Source organism: Lacerta agilis, chromosome 16 (genome assembly GCF_009819535.1).
Source record: "Lacerta agilis isolate rLacAgi1 chromosome 16, rLacAgi1.pri, whole genome shotgun sequence".
Lineage (NCBI taxonomy): Eukaryota > Metazoa > Chordata > Lepidosauria > Squamata > Lacertidae > Lacerta > Lacerta agilis.
This window is the reverse complement of record NC_046327.1, coordinates 6,008,854-6,031,123: the sequence shown is the minus strand read 5'-3', so window position 1 is coordinate 6,031,123 and position 22,270 is coordinate 6,008,854.

Here is a 22,270-nt window from a genome sequence, read left to right as displayed (position 1 = left end):
GAGCAACTCAACATAAAACAATAAAAAAAACGAGGCAGCAACTGCTGCAATTTGAACAATATCGATTCTAAACAGTCCTTCAAGAATAACATTTTAACTCAATTTGGTTAATACATATGCAGCATAGGGATTCAGCTAAAACTTTATTTAAGAGTTAATTAATAACTTAATTCCCTCTTAATGATACTGGGTATTAGTTAAACTATCAAAACTATGCAGTGACCCATTTCTCTTTTTCTGGGATAGGACATTTATCAAAAATCTAGCGACTGTAAGAGATCTACTCAGTTCCTCGTCATTCAATAAATGGATTGATTTAGCCTCCCGGGTTCCGTCTGCCTGTCCTATCAGAAGGGAGCTTAGTGAGCAGGTGGCACAGGACTTTGTGGCTGCCATGATGACCAACACGTCACCAGCCCAACGCTTGTGGCAGGACACACCCTGGACATCCTTTTCTCTCTCTCTCTCTCTCTCTTTTTAAAAGTTTTCATTTATACTTTTCAAATGTAAACATTTCATTAATTTTACAATCATTTTGACATTTCAGAGTTTGACTTCCTGGCACACACCCCTTTCTGCGGTTCCTTAAATTCATTTTTTAATGTCTTCTGCATATCCAAATTCATTTAATTTGCTCGTTTAATTATCTACTTTAAATATATACCCTGATGAAACTGCAGGTTATTACAATAACGCTACCAATGTTTTTATCTGTTTGCAATTTATTTGTAAATATTTAATAAACCATTTCCATTCGTTTATTAAAAAAATTGTTATCTTGATTTCTTATTCTTCCGGTAAGTTTTGCCATTTCTGCATATTCCATAAGTTTTTGTATCCATTCCTCCTTTGTTGGGACACCTGCCTCTTTCCATGTAGGAGTCGAGTAGCATTCCTGCTGCAGTAGTAGCATACATAAATAAATTTCTATACAATTCAGGTAGTTCTGTCCCTATAATTCCCAAACGAAAAGCTTCTGGGTTGTTGTTTTTTAAAAAGGTTATTTTGAACATCCTTTTCAATTCGTTATATATCATTTCCCAGTAAGCCTTAACCTTACTACATTCTTTTCTCAACTAGGCAAGAATAGGGTGATCAGAAATTGAGGAATGGTGACACTAGTCCTTTTATCAGAGTCAGATCTCTTCCTACTGAGATTTAGGCTTTCTGCACCCTTTCTCCTCCGCAGAGACGGGGGACCTTTGAGGGTGGTCCGCCTTTCCAAGGCTGAGAGATCCAATGGGTTTCCAGATGGCTCTGGGGGATTTTGTGTCAGATGTGACTGGCGCTCCTTTCGGAGCCCTGGCCGACCTCTGGAACATGAGAATGGCTCCGGCCATCGAAACGATTGCCCCCTGAGTGCCCTCTCCCACTTTGCGGTGCCCACAAGGCTCCCTGCCATAGTCCAGAGCTCAGGGCAAGGAAACAAGCACGAGAGAACAGGAGAGTGGCAGCACAAGAACGGGGCCTTTTCTATGGTGGCTCCCCATTTGTGGAATGCTCTCCCCAGGGAGGCTGTCTTGGCACCTTCATTATACATCTTTAGGTATAACCAGGCAAAAACAGGCCTTGGGCTGATTAACGTTGTATGGCCTTTTAAATGTGTTTTGGAGGTGCGTGTTGGTTTGTTTTCATTTTCTAATATATTTTTGTGTTCTCGTTTTGTATTTTTATGTTGTAATTTTGTATTTTTTGTATTTTTATGTCCTGTGATTTTCAGAAGAAGGGCAGTAGACAAATTTAATAAATGGTAGTAGTAATAAATGGGACGTGGGTGGCGCTGTGGTCTAAACCACAGAGCCTAGGGCTTGCCGATCAGAAGGTTGGCAGGTCGAATCCCCGCGACGGGGTGAGCTCCCATTGCTCGGTCCCTGCTCCTGCCCACCTAGCAGTTCGAAAGCACGTCAAAGTGCAAGTAGATAAATAGGTACTGCTCCGGCAGGAAGGTAAACAGCGTTTTCGTGCGCTGCTCTGGTTCGCCAGAAGCGGCTTAGTCATGCGGGCCACATGACCCGGAAGCTGTACGCCGGCTCCCTCAGCCAGTAAAGCGAGATGAGCGCCGCAACCCCAGAGTCGGACACGACTGGACCTAATGGTCTGGGGTCCCTTTGCCTTTACTAGTAGTAATAAATAACAAAGACTGTGGAGCTGTCTGTAGTGAACTTGACTCAGCATTGACTGAGACCTCGCATTAAATGACAGCACCATGCCTGTGTGTGTCAGCTCAGTCCCACTCTCGCCTTGAGCTAGCTGCACATGCAACAGCAGTAAATAATCTTATTTGCATGCCATCGTCTATTTGCATATACATGAACGAGCACGTGCCATTTGACATCTGCGCATCTGACTTGAGTTTGCTGTTGTCTAATGGAAATATTCCAGTGATGCTTTGACTCACCATGAAGACCAAAAAAAAAAAAAAACCCCACACTTCTATTCTGTGACTCTGTTTTTAAGCAGAAATCTGATCTCCGCACAATGTGGATGTTCCAAATGTCGCAATAAAATAGAAGCTTTGCAAACAATTGAGGAAGATAAGAAATGGCTTATCCGTTTAAGGCCAAAGAGATCGCAGAATGTTTTGTGTGTGTCTACTCTCTCGGCGCTGTGAGTTAAACCACAGAGCCTAGGGCTTGCCGATCAGAAGGTCGGCGGTTCGAATCCCCGCGATGGGGTGAGCTCCCGTTGCTCGGCCCCTGTTCCTGCCAACCTAGCAGTTTGAAAGCACGCAGTGCAAGTAGATAAATAGGTACCACTCCAGCAGGAAGGTAAACGGGGTTTCCGTGTGCTGCTCTGGTTCGCCAGAAGCTGCTTAGTCATGCTGGCCACATGACCCGGAAGCTGTACGGCGGCTCCCTCGGCCAGTAAAGTGAGATGAGCGCCGCAACCCCAGAGTCGTCCGTGACTGGACCTAACGGTCAGGGGTCCCTTAACCTTTACCTTTTACTCTCTCCCAAGAGGAAACAATACCTGTAAGAAACTTTACTGGCAGAATTGAAACATGAAAAAAATACGTGGCATGCATGTTCTTGCAATGCAGGCAAAATCTGCAAACGTATTATCAGATATGGGGCAGGTAGAGACCCAGCTGCCCAAAAGTGAAGTTGCCTGCCTGCCTGATGTCAACAGGCAAAGAATTCCAACCTGTGTGTTTATGCTCCTGCATCATGTCATTGGGGAGACTGATGGACGTCTGTATGCAGCCGATGTCAGGGTTAGGGAACCTGTGCCTCTCCAAACATGGTTGGACTACAAATCCCATCATCCCTGGCCATGCTGGCTGGGTTTGATGGGAATTGGAGTCTGCCAGGCTCCCCATCCCTGACCTTGACCTTAATTCAGTTGGGGATGAAAACTTAACTCCAATGGAAAATTTACCGGTAGATTCTAATGAGGAATTTCAAGGAGAAGAAAGAAGGCCGTGGATTGCAGATGTTCTGGGAATGATTACCAGATATACAAATGTCTGAGGTTAATAGCAGACTGTTGATAATAGCAGGGCATGGCAATGCTGAATGAGCAAAAGTTATGGGCGGGCAAAAGTAGGGTGGAGTAGTGACAGAAAGCTTTCATTAGTAGATTTGTGTAAGCCACTTACACATGAGCTTTCCAAAGAGGGACGAGGATATACGTATAATAGAACTCACCAAGTTCTTTACAACACTTCCAATTTACAGCCTGCGATTGAATATTCTACAGCAAACTCCCTAACCTGGCACTCTTGACATGTTTCGGATGCTGGCAGACAAGAAGCGAAGACTGGTTCTTAGCAGGGGGGTATGTTGCTGTTCTTCAGCTTCCCTGTACACCTCCTGGCCTGGCTCTGTCTTGCCCCTGCTCCTGTGTGGACTCTGCAAACCAACTTCATTCAAATAGTTTGAAGCATTGCCGATAATCTCAGGGAGAGGTGTATGGAACCCTTTCGTAAAGTAAAAACGAGAACAAAAGTGCAATTCCCTGGATTCTTCGAAGTCGGGGGTGCTTTGCATGTGCTTTAAATGTACAGTGTGTGCAAAGCCCTTATTTCAGTTTGTGGAGGGGGAGGAGAAGAAGAAGAAGAAGAAGAAGAAGAAGAAGAAGAAGAAGAAGAAGAAGAAGAAGAAGAAGAAGAAGAAGAAGAAGAAGAAGAAGAAGAAGAAGAAGAAGATGATATTATTTATACCCCTATACACAACAAACCACCACATAATGGCTGAAAATATAATGAAAGATTTACTGGAACACTCTTCTAAAATGCCCATGTTCCTTCAACTAAGCCACATGATAAACAGAGCCATGTGTAGAACATATAACTGAACACATAATATAAGATAAAATGTTCACGCAACTGAACCATTCAGCAGTAGGCTGCGTATAGCAACAAAATCACCATCCGGACGAAATCAACAAAAGTGGCAAGGGAAGAAAGAAGACCTCTCTTCCGGATTACTCACAGTATAGCTTCATCAGTTCAGGTTAAACATTGTGATCAGCACAACGTGCAAAATACTCCACAGGCACAGCATGATTTTGCAAGACTCGTATGTACACCTTGGAAGAATTCTACCGTCATTTCACCATCAACTATTTGTGAACTTTATGGTGGCATTAAGATTTTGTTGCTATACCCAACCTACTGCTGAATGGTTCAGTTGCATGAACATTTTATCTTATATTACCGGTATGTATTCAGTTATATGATCTATACATGGCTCTGTTTATCATGTGGCTTAGTTGAAGGAACATTGGCGTTTTAGAAGAGTGTTCCAGTAAATCTTTCATTATATTTTCAGCCATTGTGTGGTGGTTTGTTGTTTATGGTCACATTATCACCACAGTGATACTTTTATGTTGTTTGTGATTATTTATACCCCACCTATGATCACCGCAGATGGTGACAGCAGTCACGAAATTAGAAGACGCCTGCTTCTTGGGAGAAAAGCAATGACAAACCTAGACAGCATCTTAAAAAGCAAAGACATCACCTTGCCGAAAAAGGTCCGTATAGTTAAAGCTATGGTTTTCCCAGTAGTAATGTACGGAAGTGAGAGCTGGACCATCAAGAAGGCTGATCGCCGAAGAATTGATGCTTTTGAATTATGGTGCTGGAGGAGACTCTTGAGAGTCCCATGGACTGCAAGAAGATCAAACCTATCCATTCTCAAGGAAATCGGCCCTGAGTGCTCACTAGAAGGACAGATCCTGAAGTTGAGGCTCCAGTACTTTGGCCACCTCATGAGAAGAGAAGACTCCCTGGAAAAGACCCTGATGTTGGGAAAGATGGAGGGCACAAGGAGAAGGGGACGGCAGAGGATGAGATGGTTGGACAGTGTTCTCGAAGCGACTGGCATGAGTTTGGCCAAACTGCGGGAGGCAGTGGAGGATAGGCGTGCCTGGCGTGCTCTGGTCCATGGGGTCACGAAGAGTAGGACACGACTGAACGACTGAACAACAACAACAAATACCCCACCCACCTGGCTGGGTTTTCCCAGCCACTCTGGGCGGTTCCCAACAGAATATGAAAAACACGATAAAACATCAAACATTAAAAACTACCCTAAACGCTTCGGTGAAGTTGCGTTCTGTTTCCAGGCAGCTCCTCTCCGGGCTTCCCACTTCAAGACGGAAGGAATATGCCGTACAACAAGTCAAAAAATATTAACCGAGTCACACTTCCATCACCACTTGACTTACTACTAAAGCAATCAATCACCCTGACTGCAGACAAGATGCAGCCTTGTTGGGGCACAGCCACGTGAATATTTCGAGTATGCAGCCTGCCGATGCCAAATGTATTTCGTGCCTCCCATTAGAGCAGGGCGAGGCCTAGAATGTGCCGTTTGCTCAAGCATGGGCAGCAGGCGTTCTACACCCACATTGCACAAATGTGCAAGACCGCACCATATCAGCTATTAGATAATCGCATCCCATGTGGGCTACATAGGGTAATTGAACATTTAACAAATGGGAGCTGAAACAGCAAGTCTCAGCAATGTTGCCTCTTCCCAGAGTCCTTCCTACAAACGTCAAGGGCCTTTTAGCCACCTCCCCTACCCCACAACGCACACAAATATGAACATCAGAGGCCCTGTCCGAGTTGATATTTTATTCAACTCAGCTGTTTCGGTTCTGCCTGAGGGCTGGTCCTTGCTTTGGAGTTGGTAACTCTGGTGCGCAATGAGAAATTGGGTGTGCTATAGAGCTATAGAGAGTATTTGCTTCGCTTTTCACTTTTATTTGGTTATATTCCTAATCGGCCCCACCACCCAGGGAGGTTGGTGACAGATAAAAATGGTGAGATAGCTGTGGGGACTTTCTGAACAGCTGCTCCCATGTAGATATGCGGGGGGGCCCAACTCCCTGATAAGCCTAGACTCGGTTCCCCTGCTCAGTTTTGCCCAGGTCTTGAAAATCTTGTAATAAACAATTGTCACATGGATGGTTCCACTGCATGTCTGTTGTTGGATAGAGTTTTTGCCATATCCTGGAAGATATTGTAATTGCAAGTGCGTTCAGGCATTTGCCAATGTTAGAAGAAGAAGAAGAAGAAGAAGAAGAAGAAGAAGAAGAAGAAGAAGAAGAAGAAGAAGAGAAGAAGAAGAAGAGAAGAAGAAGAAGAGTTTGGATTTGATATCCCGCTTTATCACTACCCGAAGGAGTCTCAAAGTGGCTAACATTCTCCTTTCCCTCCCCCCGCCCCACAACAAACACTCTGTGGGGTGAGCGGGGCTGAGAGACTCCAGAGAAGTGTGACTAGCCCAAGGTCACCCAGCAGCTGCATGTGGAGGAGAGGAGACGCGGACCCGATTCCCCAGATTACAAGTCTACCACTCTTAACCACTACACCACACTGGCTCAAAGTATAGCTGGGAGAAGAGGTGCACACACAAACCTGCCAACCCCTCACCCACTCCCAAATCATAATGCCCACATATCTCTCCCCAGTCTTCTGTTACATAGGGAATGGCTGCAGGAGGCATCTACTCGCATTTTGTTTGAATGTATTGGTCAGGGACTGTGATAAAGGTTAGATTCCCATAGTAAGGGTTTGGGGAAGTGGAACTAGACGGCAGGTGAGAGTCTTATCTCCCCTAATCCCACCAGGCAAATTTTGGCAGGTGGACAGGAACACCCACCTGTCGAGTGTGTGACATTACGGTGATATCCAGTGACCGGCACTTGTTACGAGTTCAAAGGAGATAGCTATAACCACAGATCAGCTGTTGAGCTGTAACAGTGGACTCGGCTACATTAGTAAAAAAAAACAAAAAACAAAAAAACAGTGTTTTGAATGCGTTATAAACATGCAACACCAGAAGGCGCTGGAGAGCAAAAAAAAAAAATCTTTGCAATTTTCCATATTGTTTTTTTTTTCTTGTGTTATGACAATTTAATTTCTGAGTTATTTATAGCTGGGGGGGTGTCCTGTGGGTAACTCCACCCAGAAACCTCATTTTTAGAATCACAGAATTGTAGAGTTGGAAGGGATCCTGATGATCATCTAGTCCAACCAGGAATATGCAGCTGTTCCATACGGGGATCAAACCTGCAACCTTGCCATTATCAGCACCACATTCTAACCAACTGAGCTAAGCGCTAAGCAGCTGAATGGTCTTGGGAGCACACCTTGAAAAGTGCTCTCTGTAACAGAGGGAGCCCTTTGATGTTTTTGCAGAGGAGAAAGTACTCCTAAAAATGGAGCACTTTCCCCTCCGCAGAGAAAGAAGTTTGGATTCTAAGGACTTCCACCAGTCATTTGAAATCAAAGGTCTTCCCTTGGAGGGAAAGAAATAATAATAATAATAATAATAATAATAATAATAATAATAATAATAATAATGTTCCAGAGGGAGCAATCTGGAGGAAGCACTTTTAATCTGGAAAGCTCAGTTGGTTAAGAATGTGGTGCTGGTAATTACAGGTTCAATCCCCATATGGAACAACGGAGGGATCGTTTAGTCCAGGGGTAGGCAACTTAAGGCCTGTGGGCCGGATGCGGCCCAATCACCTTCTCAATCCAGCCCATAGACGGTCTGGGAGTCAGCGTGTTTTTACATGAGTAGAATGTGTCCTTTTATTTAAAATGCATCTTTGGGTTATTTGTGGGGCACAGGAATTTGTTCATTCCCCCCCCCCAAAAAAAACATAGTCTGGCCCACCACATGGTCTGAGGCACAGTGGACCACCCCACGGCTGAAAAAGGTTGCTGACCCCTGATTCAGTCCATGGGTAGGAAAACTAAGGCCCCGGTGCCGGATCCGGCCCAATGGCATTCTAAATCCGGCCCACGGACAGTCCAGGAACCAGCATGTTTTTACATGAGTAGAATGTGTCCTTTTATTTAAAATGCATCTCTGGGTTATTTGTGGGGCATAGGAATTCATTCTTTTTTCTTCTTCAAAATATAGTCCGTCCCCCCACAAGGTCTGAGGGACAGTGGGCCGGCCCCCTGCTGAAAAGGTTTGCTGACCCCTGATTTGTATCCAACCCCCTGCAATGCAGGAACAAACAGCTTCTCTTACAGGGATCAAACCTGCAACCTTGGGGTTATCTCTGCTGATGAAAGGCTCTTCGATCCAGCACAGGATCCCATCAACAATAGGGGGGAGATTTTCACTGATTTCCCTTTCCCTTTTAGCCCCCAGCACCATCCCCCATATTGTTCCAATTCCCCCCCAACCCTCTGGACCAGATTTTTTTGGGGGGGGGGGCTGCTAGACACAGAGAAAAACCAGCGGAAATTGCATCTGCGTCCTACTGACGGCAGCCTCTGTCAAATCAAAGAGCTTTCCGTTGGTCAACTGACACCACGAGATACAATTCAATATTTATGGCTCCGCAATCAAGAAGAAATATCTATTTGTTTTCTTGGTACAGCATGTGCTTGGTTCTCTGTGCATTCTAATCAATACTGGAGACAGGCTAGGAATAACTGCCGCGGTGCAGTGTCCAAGAAGCAAATCTCCATTTCTTTCACCGTCCCAGAAAAACGTCTCTGGAATCAGGGCTGGCCTAAACCCATTTGACCCCCGGAGCAGAAAACCCAAAAGCACACACAGCATGACTAAGCCGCTTCTGGTGAACCAGAGCAGCACGCGGAAATCCCGTTTACCTTCCCACCAGAGCGGTACCTATTTATCTACTTGCACTTTGATGTGCTTTCGAACTGCTAGGTGGGCAGGAGCTGGGACCGAGCAACGGGAGCTCACCCCGTCACAGGGATTCGAACCGCCGACCTTCTGATCGGCAAGCCCTGGGCTCTGCAGTTTAGACCACAGCGCCACCCGTGTCCCTACTGTAACATACGGTAAAGACAAGCATGTCATTCCTTGAGAAACTCTGGGTGTTTTTTGCTTGGCAAGCATTTTTTTTCTCTAATTAGTCCAGACACAAGACTCATTAGCTTTGCTCTTTTGGGAGAGAGACTGCTTGCATTATGATTGTTATCATTCTTTTGACGATGCTACAAAACGCAGTGATTTGCCATTGTCGGGACTGAAGGTGTGCCAGAAACTATTCTGGTTAAAAACAAGGCGAGCAATTCAAATTGCCACAGGGCTGAAACATCTCCCTTATGAGGAAAGGCTGAAAGTATTCGAGGCTTTTTTTTAGTTTACACAAAAGATGGCAGTATATAAAATTACGAATACTGTTGAGAGAGCCAAACTAGGCCATGGGAGGTCTATTGAATTGCATGGTGTGTGTGTGTGTGTGTGTGTGTGTGTGTGTGTGTGTGTGAGAGAGAGAGAGAGAGAGAGAGAGAGAGAGAGAGAGAGAATAATAATAATAATAATAATAATAATAATAATAATAATAATAATAATAATTTATTACTTAAACCCCGCCCATCTCGCAGGGCCCTCCCCAGCCACTCTAGGCGGCTTCCAACAGGATATTAAAAACACAATAAAACCTCAAACCTTAAAGCCTTTCCTAAACAGGGCTGCCTTCAGATGTCTTCCAAAAGTCAGGTGGTTGTTTATTTCCTTGACATCTGGTGGGAGGGCGTTCCACAGGGCTGGTGCCACCACCGAGAAGGCCCTCTGCCTGGTTCCCTGAAACCTCATTTCTTGCAGGGAGGGAACCACCAGAAGGCCATCGGAGCTGGACCTTTGTGTCCGGGCTGAACGATGGGGGTGGAGACGCTCCACCCCAGGTATACTGGGCTGAGGTCGTTTAGGGCTTTAAAGGTCAGCACCAACACTTTGAATTGTGCTTGGAAACGTACTGGGAGCCAATGTAGGACTTTCAGGATTGGTGTTAGATGGTCTTGGTGGACGCTTCCAGTCACTAGTCTGGCTGCCACCTTCTGGAGAGAGAAAACAATGCTTTAAGAGCAGCCTGAAGTGTGCATCTGCGCACACAAATTACACACTTTAAAAGAAGAAAAAGGGCTTCCTATATACTAGGAGGAATTCAGTGTCACGACAAGCTTATTGTTGCATCATCATTTTGTCTGGATGGATCCCAATCTTTCATCCTCCTCCTCCTCCCCTGCAGCCCTTGCTCAAAAATTCTATTTTCCTCTCGCTTCAAACACACCCACCCCATCGCCTTGGAAACATCATCTTCCCCAGGCCAAAGGAATCCTCTCAGGTGACCCATCAACCCCTTTTGTCCACTTGGCCAGCCAGGCTGGTTTGCACAAGCCAGTCCAGGGATTCCTTGTCTGGAACAGTTCTGCAGCTTGTAAAGGTAAAGGGACCCCTGACCGTTAGGTCCTGTTGCGGACGACTCTGGCGTTGCAGCGCTCATCTCGCTTTACTGGCCGAGGGAGCCGACGTACAGCTTCCGGGTCATGTGGCCAGCATGACTAAGCTGCTTCTGAAGAACCAGAGCAGCGCACGGAAACGCTGTTTACCTTCCCACCGGAGTGGTACCTATTTATCTACTTGCACTTTTTGGGGTGCTTTCAAACTGCTAGGTTGGCAGGAACAGGGATCGAGCAACAGGCGCTCACCCCGTCGCGGGGATTCGAACCACCCACAGCGCCACCCGCGCCCCTCTGCAGCTTGTAAAGGTAAACCATCAGGTGCAGTCATGTCCGACTCTGGGTTTGCGGCGCTCATCTCGCTCTATAGGCCGAGGGAGCCGGCGTTTGTCCGCAGACAGCTTCCAGATTATGTGGCCAGCATGACAAAGCCGCTTCTGGCAAACCAGAGCAGAGCACAGAAACGCTGTTTACCTTCCCGCTGGAGCAGTCCTTATTTATCTACTTGCACTTTGACGTGCTTTCGAACTGTTAGGTGGGCAGGAGCAGGGACCGAGCAACAGGAGCTCACCCCGTGGCGGGGATTCGAACCGCCAACCTTCTGATCGGCAAGCCCTAGGCTCTGTGGTTTAACCCACAGCGCCACCCGCGTTCCTCTGCATCTTGTACTTTCACCCAATTCCTAATTAATCAAAATCCTACCATTTATTAATTTATAGGGGGGGGTCCCCACCATAATCTATAACAATCTATAACATAATCTGTCACAAGAAGCATTACTATAGCAACAACCCTAAGAACACCTAGTAACACAGGAATCCAGACCATAATTTTCAACAGTGCTTGGCAGCATCTTTCCAGGATTTCAGGTACGGAATTCCCCCCCCCCCAGTTCTAACTGGTGATGCTGGGGGTTGAACTTGGGACATAAAACTGTAATCTGCTCCCCGCTCCACCCGGTTAAAAAATAATAATGCATGTAATGCCAGGGAATAATAAACCCGAATGAACTCAAGGTGACTTTCTTCTGGGTAGGCATACAAGAGATTGTGCTGTAAAAGTCTTCCTCAACCCTGTGAAACTTCCTTCCAAGTTCAGAGCAGCAGGGAGAAAACAAGTTCACTGCTTGCTAAGATTGTGATCGGTTTATTTTTGTAAAAGGGAAAGAACCAACAGCATATAACTAGGAGGAGGAGTCTTGGCAACAGCAGCTGGAAAAGAGGAAGGAACATATGGTCTGGTTTTTTAAAAAAGACAAAATAAAACATAACAAACTCCACCCACTAGTTCCCAGCAGCCGGTGGTTTTAAACAACATGTGATGTTAAGCTTCCTGCCTAATGAAATTCCAACTGCAAGTACTAGAAATAACAGCATTAGTGTAGCCTTTTCCAGTAACGCAGCTGATTTGCAACCTTAGCAGTGAAAGAGAGTCAGGGAAGGGGAGGGGAGGAGGGCAAGGCATGTGAGCTTTGGGTGTGGATTGTGTGCTCATATACTTCCTGCTCATCATTACACAGCAGTTTCTCCCCCCCCCAGCATACCACGGGTGGGAAGCGGAAGGTTGTGTAATGCGATTAGAATCCAGATCCACCTTCTCCGAGGCAAGCAGGTGTCTTTAAATTTTGATGGAAAACAAAACTCTTAATCCGAAATCTCCAAATGGGGAAAAAAAACTGGACAGAGAAGAATGAATTCCTTCTGCATCTGCTTTCAATGTTCCTGGAGGAGAAGAAGAAGAAGAGTTTGGATTTGATACCCCGCTTTCACTACCCGAAGGAGTCTCAAAGCGGCTAACATTCTCCTTTCCCTTCCTTCCCTACAACAAACACTCTGTGAGGTGAGTGGGGCTAAGAGACTTCAGAGAAGTGTGACTAGCCCAAGGTCACCCAGCAGCTGCATGTGGAGGAGGGGAGACGCGAACCCGGTTCCCCAGATTACGAGTCTGCCGCTCTTAACCACTACACCACACTGGAGCAATTCATATTTTAAATTGTATTACACCAAGCACCTCAGGCTGCCTTTTGCTTCCTTTCTCAGGGTCCACTTGAGGGATGCAAGGGGTTTGTATTTGCCAGGGCACCCTAGACCTGCAAAGACTCACCAGGCCAGTGGTAACACTGTTGTTGTTTGTTTGTTTGTTGTTGTTGTTGTTGTCGTCGTTACTATTATTATGTATTGAATTTGCAGGCCACAGGGTGGCTCACACCATTAAAAAAACACAACATGCATAAGAAATACAAAACAAACGCGTAAAAGTAAATGACCCCTGGACATTTAAGTCCTGGCAAAGGTGACTATAGGGTTGTGGCGTTCATCTCACTTTCAGGCCAAGGAGCCGGTGTTTGTCCACAGACAGCTTTCTGGGTCATGTGGCCAGCAGGACTAAACCGCTTCTGGCGCAACGGAAACACAGTGACGGAAACCAAATCGCACGGAAACGCAGTTTACTTTCCCGCTACAGTGGTACCTATTTATCTACTTGCACTGGTGTGCTTTCGAACTGCTAGGTTGGCAGGAGCTGGGACAGAGCCAACGGGAGCTCACCCCGCCGCGGGGATTTGAACCGCCGACCTTCTGATCAGCAAGCCCAAGAGGCTCTGTGGTTTAGACCACAGCAGCACCTGCTATGCAGCAGCCAAGGAAGACAGAAGCACGGAGAGAGAATCCTCCCTTTGCACATCCCTTCTCTTTTAGGGGTCTCGTGTCGGGGTGCGGGTGCTGGAGCTCCTCGTGCACAAACTTAGACTGCCCATGCACGAGGTACCAGTAGCGGGGAAAAGCGGCCAGCGTTCCACGTGCTTATGAGCACGGGCGCCGGCCAAGTCTCACAATCTGAAGGAAGCTGAGTAAGACGGAAAATGACTCCGAAGGTGTGTGAGTTCTTGAATGCCTTCTAACTAAAATAACGCCTCGGAAACTAATGGATGCCTCGAAAACCAAAGGACGCCCTGAATCTGAACCATGTAAACCAAACCAAGGACATTGCGTTGAAATAAAAATTTTAAAACCTTTACCCCCTTTTCCCCGAATGACGACAGACACCAGATCTTTCTTTTATGGCTTTGGCAAAACCCGCGTAGGCTCGTCTTGTGGCCCTAAGCTAAGTTTCCCTGAGCTCTAAGTCCCTGCGCGCCAATTCTTCCGCGATACTAAATTAATCTAAATCTAAACCGAATATCTTCCGCAATTCTAGCCCTAGGCTAAACCTAAAAACCTAACTAAGGCTAAACCGAAAATCTTCCGCGAACTAAACCTAACTAAAAGCAAAACCCATCCAACCCAACCAGCCCGCTCCCAAAATCCCTTCAACTAAACTTGACTTCAACTGAAAGAACTAAAGAAGAACGTGAAATAAACGTGCCTAAGCGGGGAGCCTCAGCCTTTTATTTGGGAACAAATGTGACATCACGATTGACACTCCAACCAATAAAACCACTGTTGCTGCCCTCCAAAAAGGCGGGAAGCAGGTTTAACGCCTATTGATAACTTCAAATATTGCCGGAACTATAAATAAAAGGCGGATTAATCTTATTGGTAAACCAACTATTCATTCTTACTTTCACTTTTGCTTTCCACGCGTAAGGATACTAAAAGTAGTTCTCAAAAACCCATTAAAACAAATGAACAACCGCGGATCTTTTTAACGGATCCACGCAGCGTATTCCGACAGTCTCGCTCAGGGTGCTTCGCTTGGAGAGACTCCCCAATCCTGCTGCCAGCAGCGATTTGCATCCATTCAAGAGCACATTTACTTTTTTGTTAATTTAAGCCTGTTGGGAAGTTTCCTTTCACTTTTTCCAGTCTGCTTGTGCACAAGGCTTTCTTCTTCCCCCCCAGCCAGAACTCACCGAAACTCCATTCCGGCACCTCTCAGGTGGGCTGAGAGAACGAGGGAGAAGTTCAATGTGAGACCCAAACACCTTTTTTCTAGAAAAAGAGCACTGCTTGGGCACTCATCTGTGTTTGGGTGCGCACAACATCTATATTATGAATTCTAAAGTTCAGTAGGACGCGGGTGGTGCTGTGGTCTAAACCACTGAGCCTAGGGCTTGCCGATCGGAAGGTCGGGGGTTCGAATCCCCATGACGGAGTGAGCTCCCGTTGCTCAGTCCCTGCTCCTGCCAACCTAGCAGTTTGAAAGCACGTCAAAGTACAAGTAGATAAGTAGGTACCGCTCCAGTGGGAAGGTAAACGGGATTTCCGCGTGCTGCTCTGGTTCACCAGAAGCGGCTTAGTCATGCTGGCCACATGACCAGGAAGCTGTACTCTGGCTCCCTTGGCCAGTAAAGCGAGATGAGCGCCGCAACCCCAGAGTCGTCCGCGACTGGACCTAATGGTCAGGGGTCCCTTTACCTTTACCTTAAGGTTCAGTAGTGCAGAAGAGAACCTGGTTTAGCTAAATCTGGGTTGAGTAACCTTTCGCCCAAGGGCCACATTTCCAGAGGAAAAGTGGGTGGAGCAAGGAATGTAAATTTCACCACTCTACCTGTAGGCTTCTACACACAAATACACATGTCTCTAGCCTCCATCCAAACAAGGAAGAGGCAGCATCAGAGTTAGTGCTGTCAAGTATCCTGTTTTCCCCGGGATTCTCCCTTATTTCAAGCAGTTTCCCGCTGCTCTCCCTTATTTTTTATTTCCCTTAAATTTCCCGTTTTTAATGGAAGCAGCTCCTCCCCTGCTGGCCAGGGACTGGGTGGGAAGACCTCGCCTACTTGGAGAGAAAAGCCTCAGCCCTCAAAGCAAGTGGGAGCCGTTTCTCGTGCTTACAGGGGGGTGTATTCCTCCCCCTGCATCAGCCCCTATCCGTTGCCGCCGAGCCCCTCAGCCGGCCAATAGGGTTAGCTGGCGGGCGGAGCCTGGCTGCCTTTAAGCCAGTGTTTTTCAACCTTTTTTGGGCAAAGGCACACTTGTTTCATGAAAAAAATCACGAGGCACACCACCATTAGAAAATGTTAAAAAAAATAACTCTGTGCCTATATTGACTATATATAAAGTAATTTCCCCACGGCACACCAGGCAACATCTCGCGGCACACTAGTGTGCCGTGGAACAGTGGTTGAAAAACACTGCTTAAGCAACTGCTGCTTCCTGTCCTGTTTGATGGGATCAGACAAGAAGACGATGGGGCTCCATCGCGCGGAGCACATGGCTGCCCTCCTCTTTGCTCCGCTCCGCTCCGAGCCCGAGCCCGCTTGGAGTTTACATTGCTGCTCCGCCCACTTTTGCTTCTGGCTCCGCCCACCACTGACATGTGACTGCCCCCGGGATAGGTGAGACTGCTGATCCCTTATTTTCAAATCTGAAACTTAACAGCTATGATCAGAGTTCAAGGTCCCATTTCAACCAGACAGAAACACTGGGGTGGGTGGGTGGTTGTCTGGAGAGAGTCCTGAGGGTCAGACAAGAGAGCGATCATCTGAACCCAAGACTCTTGTTGATCTACGCTTTTGGCTACCTGGAATCTGGATGTTCTCAATGCCCTGTAATTTGTCCAAGCAGATTAAGGTTAATTGTAACATTATGACTGTGTAAAGATGAAGGTGTCCCCCTCCACACACACACACACACACTTCAAGGCTTTGGTTAAGCTTTTAAAAAGATGTTTCTTTAATAGATAGTGATGCACGATAATGCTTGATTAAATGAACGCGCATGGCCTTTGATGGCTGGTTGCTGCAGCCCAAACGCGCCGCCATCTGCTTGGCTGTCGGCTGTAGGGAAACATTGGCAACTGGAATGTAGCTAGTAAAGGAGAGGGAAACCTTTTTGTTTTCGCAGCTAGCTGGCAAGACAAAATGTCACAGGGCTCCAAATGCATGCAGCCTACTTTAAGGGACATTGTGCTGCTTTATCACCTAGTGCTGAGATAGCTTTGTTGGTTGCAGCGGCATGGGAGGGGCAGAGGGGGCCGGCTCCCTGGGTGTAGGGGGAGGCACATCACAGCTCCCTGCCCCCATCACGAGCAGTTGCATCCTTCTCTGCGCCCTCCAGCCCCACATCGTTTTTACGAGTCTTGCAAAGCGACGTGGGGCTCGCAGGGTGCCGTGAGACACCCTGCTTTGCAGCAGTGGACAGGGGGTGCAGGTAAGAGGACGCTCTGCCACTGGTTGGTCAAGCATAGGACTCTTATTCTCAGGGTCGTGGGTTTGAGCCCCACACTGGGCAAAAGATTCCTGCATTGCTGGGGGGTTGGACTAAATGACTCCGGTGATTCTATAATTCTGTCTTGTCTGGATTTTCACCTGACCTTGCTTCATCAGGCTCTAGTTTATGCAATTGTAAAAAAACACACACACACACACACAAACTCCCCCTGCTTTTGGGGAGAGGCAGATTCCATACGTCTCCAATACTCTCTTACACTGGCAGTTGCCCTGTGATTAAAAGGGGAAACATCTAACCACTTGGGGAAGTGGAGACATAAAGCAGTAATACTTTTTTTGTGTAATATCAGGTGTGTTTTGTGTTTCAAAATTTTAACAGGAGGAGAGGGACCCATTCCTGTACATAGCACATCGCTGGTCTCCGTACTGGTGATTTGACACAAACAGTGGTTTGCACAGGAGGCTGAACTCGAACCCAGAACCAGGTGGTAGCTGCTGTTGCAATGCCACAGAGCCCTGTAAGGACATCTGTGCTCTGCCACAGAGGAGGGTGGAGTGGAATACGAGACCCTGTCACACAGAACAGCTGCTGGGTGTCACCTTTACTAATTTTGTTCTTGCATGCACGGCATGTAAGGGTGGTTCACACATGAATGTTCACCGCACACTGACTGTAGCATCACTGCATGTGCGAATGAGCCATCGCAGGGGAACCGCTTCCCACTGCCTTTAAAGCACGCAGATTTGCCCTAAGAATCCTGGGAACTGTAGTTTACCTTTCAGAGAGGCACAGCTCCCAGCATCCTGAACAAACTACAATTCCTAGGGTTCTTAGGGGGAGGGTGGGCTTGAAATGCACGGTATGTCTGCAGGCAAGGCTTGCAATAGGTGAGAAACTGTGAGTCACTGAAAGCTGAACAGTCAAATGTCAAGGGGTCAAGGAATAGTTAGACACACCCAGGACCAAGCTAGTCATTCGGTAAAAGCCAGGGGGTTTTTTCTGAACAGCTGAGATGCAGAGCAGGTTGGGAAAGAGGTTAAATCGGTTTAACTCGGTGGTTCTCAAACTTTTTTCTCCGGGTTTCACTTTCAGAATAAAAATTTGCTTGTGCAATACCTTTCCCCCCCCCCCATTGATAAGAAACACATTGGAAAACAGAAAGAAACAACTCCTAGAAGTGCTTGATTTATAACACAGAACACATACCCCCCCCCTCCATATTTCTCCAACAAATATAGGGACGCCACGTTCCATAATGAAAATTTTATTGCTCATTCCCCACACATCTTACTAGGTTGCCCCAGCCACTCTGGGCAGCTTTCAACATATACAGTGGTACCTCTGGTTGCGAACAGGATCCGTTCCAGAGCCCCGTTCACAACATGAAAAGCCCGCAACCTGAAGCGACGGTATCTGCGCATGTGCGCAGCCGATTCGGCACTTCCGGGTTCGGCGCGTTCGCATCCTGAAAACGTGCAACCTGAAGATTGCAGCTTAAATTAGGAACTGTAGACAAGTTGGCCAGAGCACAGCAGAGCCTGTGAAAACTTTGATTAAATAGAGGGTTCGTGACTGCAAATATCGTGGGTGCTTACTTGGGAGTAAGTGGGTTTACTCGTACGTGAATCTGCTTGTGCAACAAGGACTCTCTACTGCTGCACAAAACATCCCTGGAGGGAAGCAGGTGAGTGGGAGATCAGACAGAAGGTCCCCCCCTCACAGGGATGTTGTGAGAGTGAAGTGAACCAGTGGCAAACCTTCAAGATCTTGCATTCCTCTCTTTGAGGAAACCTTTTACGTGGCTGTGTTCCCAGTTCACACCAAGAAGGGAGCAGCATGGCAAATATGATAGAATTCTATATAATACAGTGGTACCTTGGTTCTCAAACGCCTTGGTTCTCAAACGCCAGAAACCCGGAAGTAAGTGTTCCGGTTTTCAAATGTTTTTCAGAAGCCGAACATCCAATGCGGCTGTCAGCTATTGTTTCTGGGGCACCTGCACCAATCAGAAGCTGCGCCTTGGTTTTTGAACATTTCAGAAGTCAAATGGACTTCTGGAACGGATTATGTCTGGTGCTTTTGTTTTTGCTATCTATTTTGCGTTTTAGTTTTTGAGGCTTTTTCGGTTAATTTGTTTGTGTGACTGTGTGGAACCCGATTCATCTACTGATAGATAGATTGATTGAATGACTGACTGTGTGTCTGTAGAAATGGATAAAAGCCCCCCCCCCCCATCCAAACAATGACTATCATCAGTGCAGGTAAGGGAAAAATAATAATTTTAATTTTTATCATCTACAATACTGTCTTATTTATTTTATAGTACAGTATATTGATTATTGCTTTCATGCTATGGATCAATGGTCTCGTTAGATGGTAAAATTCGTGTTAATTTGCTGTTTTAGGGGTTGTTTTTAAAAGTCTGGAATGGATTAGTCCGTTTTGCATTACTTTCTTTGGAAAAGCGTGCCTTGGTTTTGGAACGCTTTGGTTTTGGAACGGACTTCTGGAACAGATTAAGTTTGAGAACCAAGGTACCACTGTATAGTGAAAACACAAATAAATGGAAATGGAAATGGTTGCGTTTTACACAGACCTCTGTAACAAGGTGCCTAGAGAGATGGATTTCCGTCAGGCAGTTACCGGTATTTCATAGGCTTTATAGGCCTCCGTCAGGCCTGATACTTGATGGTTGGGTTAGATAAATAAGTAACTAATAAGACAGAGTTGTTTGCTAGTCCAGTTTGGAGGAGGAACTAAAAGGAAGTAGGAAGTGATAAGCTGAAATCTTTTGTCATGGTGACTCTGAACTATGAACTGACATATCTTTATGAAATCTTGCTGGGATTGTACGCTATGTTGTAACCGAAATGTAGTTATACAGATTTTTTAAATTAAAAAAACCCTGCTACATATATACACGGACAGTGCTTTTTTTCTAAAAAAAAAAAAAACACAAACAAACATATTTAGGGATACTCTCATTTTCCTACTCATATTGAAATACTGGCCCTTAATGAGGCCAAAGTTAGATTCACAAAAGGTTTAGGGTAAATGCACTGTACTGTACATGGATATTATTTTACAATGGACTTTGGTTTCACGTTGTAAGGTCCGCTGGGTGGTTGCTCATGAGTAAGCAGCCAAAACTCCGTCCTGTCTTTTAGCAGTTTTATTGTGCATACTATTTACAGTGCAGAGCTACAAGTTCATGTCTGTATCAGTCACTCGCAGAATCCGGGAGTGGCCCCTTCCGGCTGTGAACCCAACATAAGAGTTTCGGTATACGAAATCTCCGCCTCCCCTCCTTTCGTTTCACCCCTCTGCGCACTTGGGGTGACGGAAATGGCGTGTCTCCCCTCTCGCCCGCTGAGCTAGGGGAGTCCTAGGTCTCTCCAACATCCCCAGAGCCTCTGCTCTCCAGCCTCTGAGCTGCCTGCCCCTTCCCACTGGAGACATCGCTGCTTCCTCCACTGGAGGAGGAGGTGCTGCTGGTCAGGTGGGGCTGGGGCTCTCTGTAACATCCCAAAAGCCCTTCCACCACCCTGCGCTGACCCGGGGACAGTTCCCTGACACACGTCAATAACGTAACGAAAATAGAAACAGAAACCATCCTGCAATGTTTCGCTCCTGGAATAGCCTGAGCTTTTCTGGAAGACCAATCCTTATTGGTTGCTGTTCTTATTTTCACTAGGTATTTTGTGGGTTCTATATTGCAATTTTATGTTGTGAATCTCCCTGAGATCTACAGGTGAAGGACCAGTATACAAATTTAATAAATATTATTATAATTATTATGATTATTATTGAAATACTTATTCAGATGTGAGTCTGGTTTGCTTCATGTTAGGATATCTGTGCACCTTGTCTGGGAATAATACCCCATCCTGTAGAATTCTATCAGATATATTTTATCTGCGCAATCAAAATGAATATCTGGAACCAAAACACTTTTTCTGTGCAACCTGAGCTGGAGCAGTGAACAATGTTACAGTGAACGGTTGCAGCTTGTCTTCGCTTGCCCTGTCCCACTGCCCTCCTCACCGTTATCAAGAATATTCATCCGTTATGAATGGTCCATGTCACCATTAAGAAAAAGAGGCCAATAGATATGTGGCCTGTTTCTGGATCAAGGGACTTTTCTTCTTGAAGTTCTCAAAGTTCTTAACCTAGCTCAAGGTTTTCATCTGAACTAGACAGGTGTTTAACTGAGAATCAACACCAGTCAGTCCATCATTTGGAAAATAAAACTTCAGAGCCGCCATGCCCAAAAATGGCAATTACGAGATTCAGTTTTGGTGACTGCAACCTTGGTTTAAGGAGCCATTTGGCACCTAGCTTAGATACTTGAGTTTCCAGCACTGCTCTCGTGGGATCTCAGTATCCAAGGTATTATTCTCATGGTGAAACTGGATGGCACCACAGTGATTATTTTTAGAATACTTGTGGTTTCCGCTGCGCACTGTGAAACTGGGCCCGATTTGCCTGATCTCAATTTGCCACCCGACGTTTCATTCAAAACTGGCATTCTGGACTTGCCAGAGTTGCACTATTTTGTGTTACAGCTTGCAAAACAGAAACCGTGTGACTTCTGTTTTTACAAAGCACAAGTTCACCCAAGGAAGCTGAAGTCTTTTCACACATCTCACCAACGAGACCTCAGGGCCTCTCTGCACAGGTGTGAATGCGGTCCAATGTAGGGTTGCCAGGTGTCCACTATTTGAGTGGACAGTCCACTTTTTCACATTATCTTCACTATTTTTTTCCACAAAATAGTGGACTTTTTTTAATTCAAAAGCTTTATGATGAAATAGTATTTTAATACGTGTTAAAATGTTTGTAAGAAAATATATAATTTAATTTAATTTAACCCACCCCCACCCCCCGCTTGTCCACTATTTTTTGGAAGCAGACCTGACAACCCTAGTCCAATGTGGTCGGGTGACATGTACCTTTTTTGGATTCTTGCAAACTTTTTGTTTTAATGGGGACGAGGTTTCAACTTGGGTGGGTGCTGTTTGTTTGGAGTGTGGGGTTGTTTTAAAATAATTGTTGTTAAATGTTATATGTTAATTTGTATTTTTGTGTTTGAGGGCTGGAGTATTGTTTACGAGGGGCTTTTGTTGGGGAGTGTATTGTTTAGTCGTGTGTATACATTAGTATTGTGGATTGTTTTGATTATTTTTATTACATTTATTTTTATTATGTATTTTGTGCTTAGTAATGTACGGAAGTGAGAGCTGGACCATCAAGAAGGCTGATCGCCGAAGAATTGATGCTTTTGAATTATGGTGCTGGAGGAGACTCTTGAGAGTCCCATGGACTGCAAGAAGATCAAACCTATCCATTCTCAAGGAAATCGGCCCTGAGTGCCCACTAGAAGGACAGATCCTGAAGTTGAGGCTCCAGTACGTTGGCCACCTCATGAGAAGAGAAGACTCCCTGGAAAAGACCCTGATGTTGGGAAAGA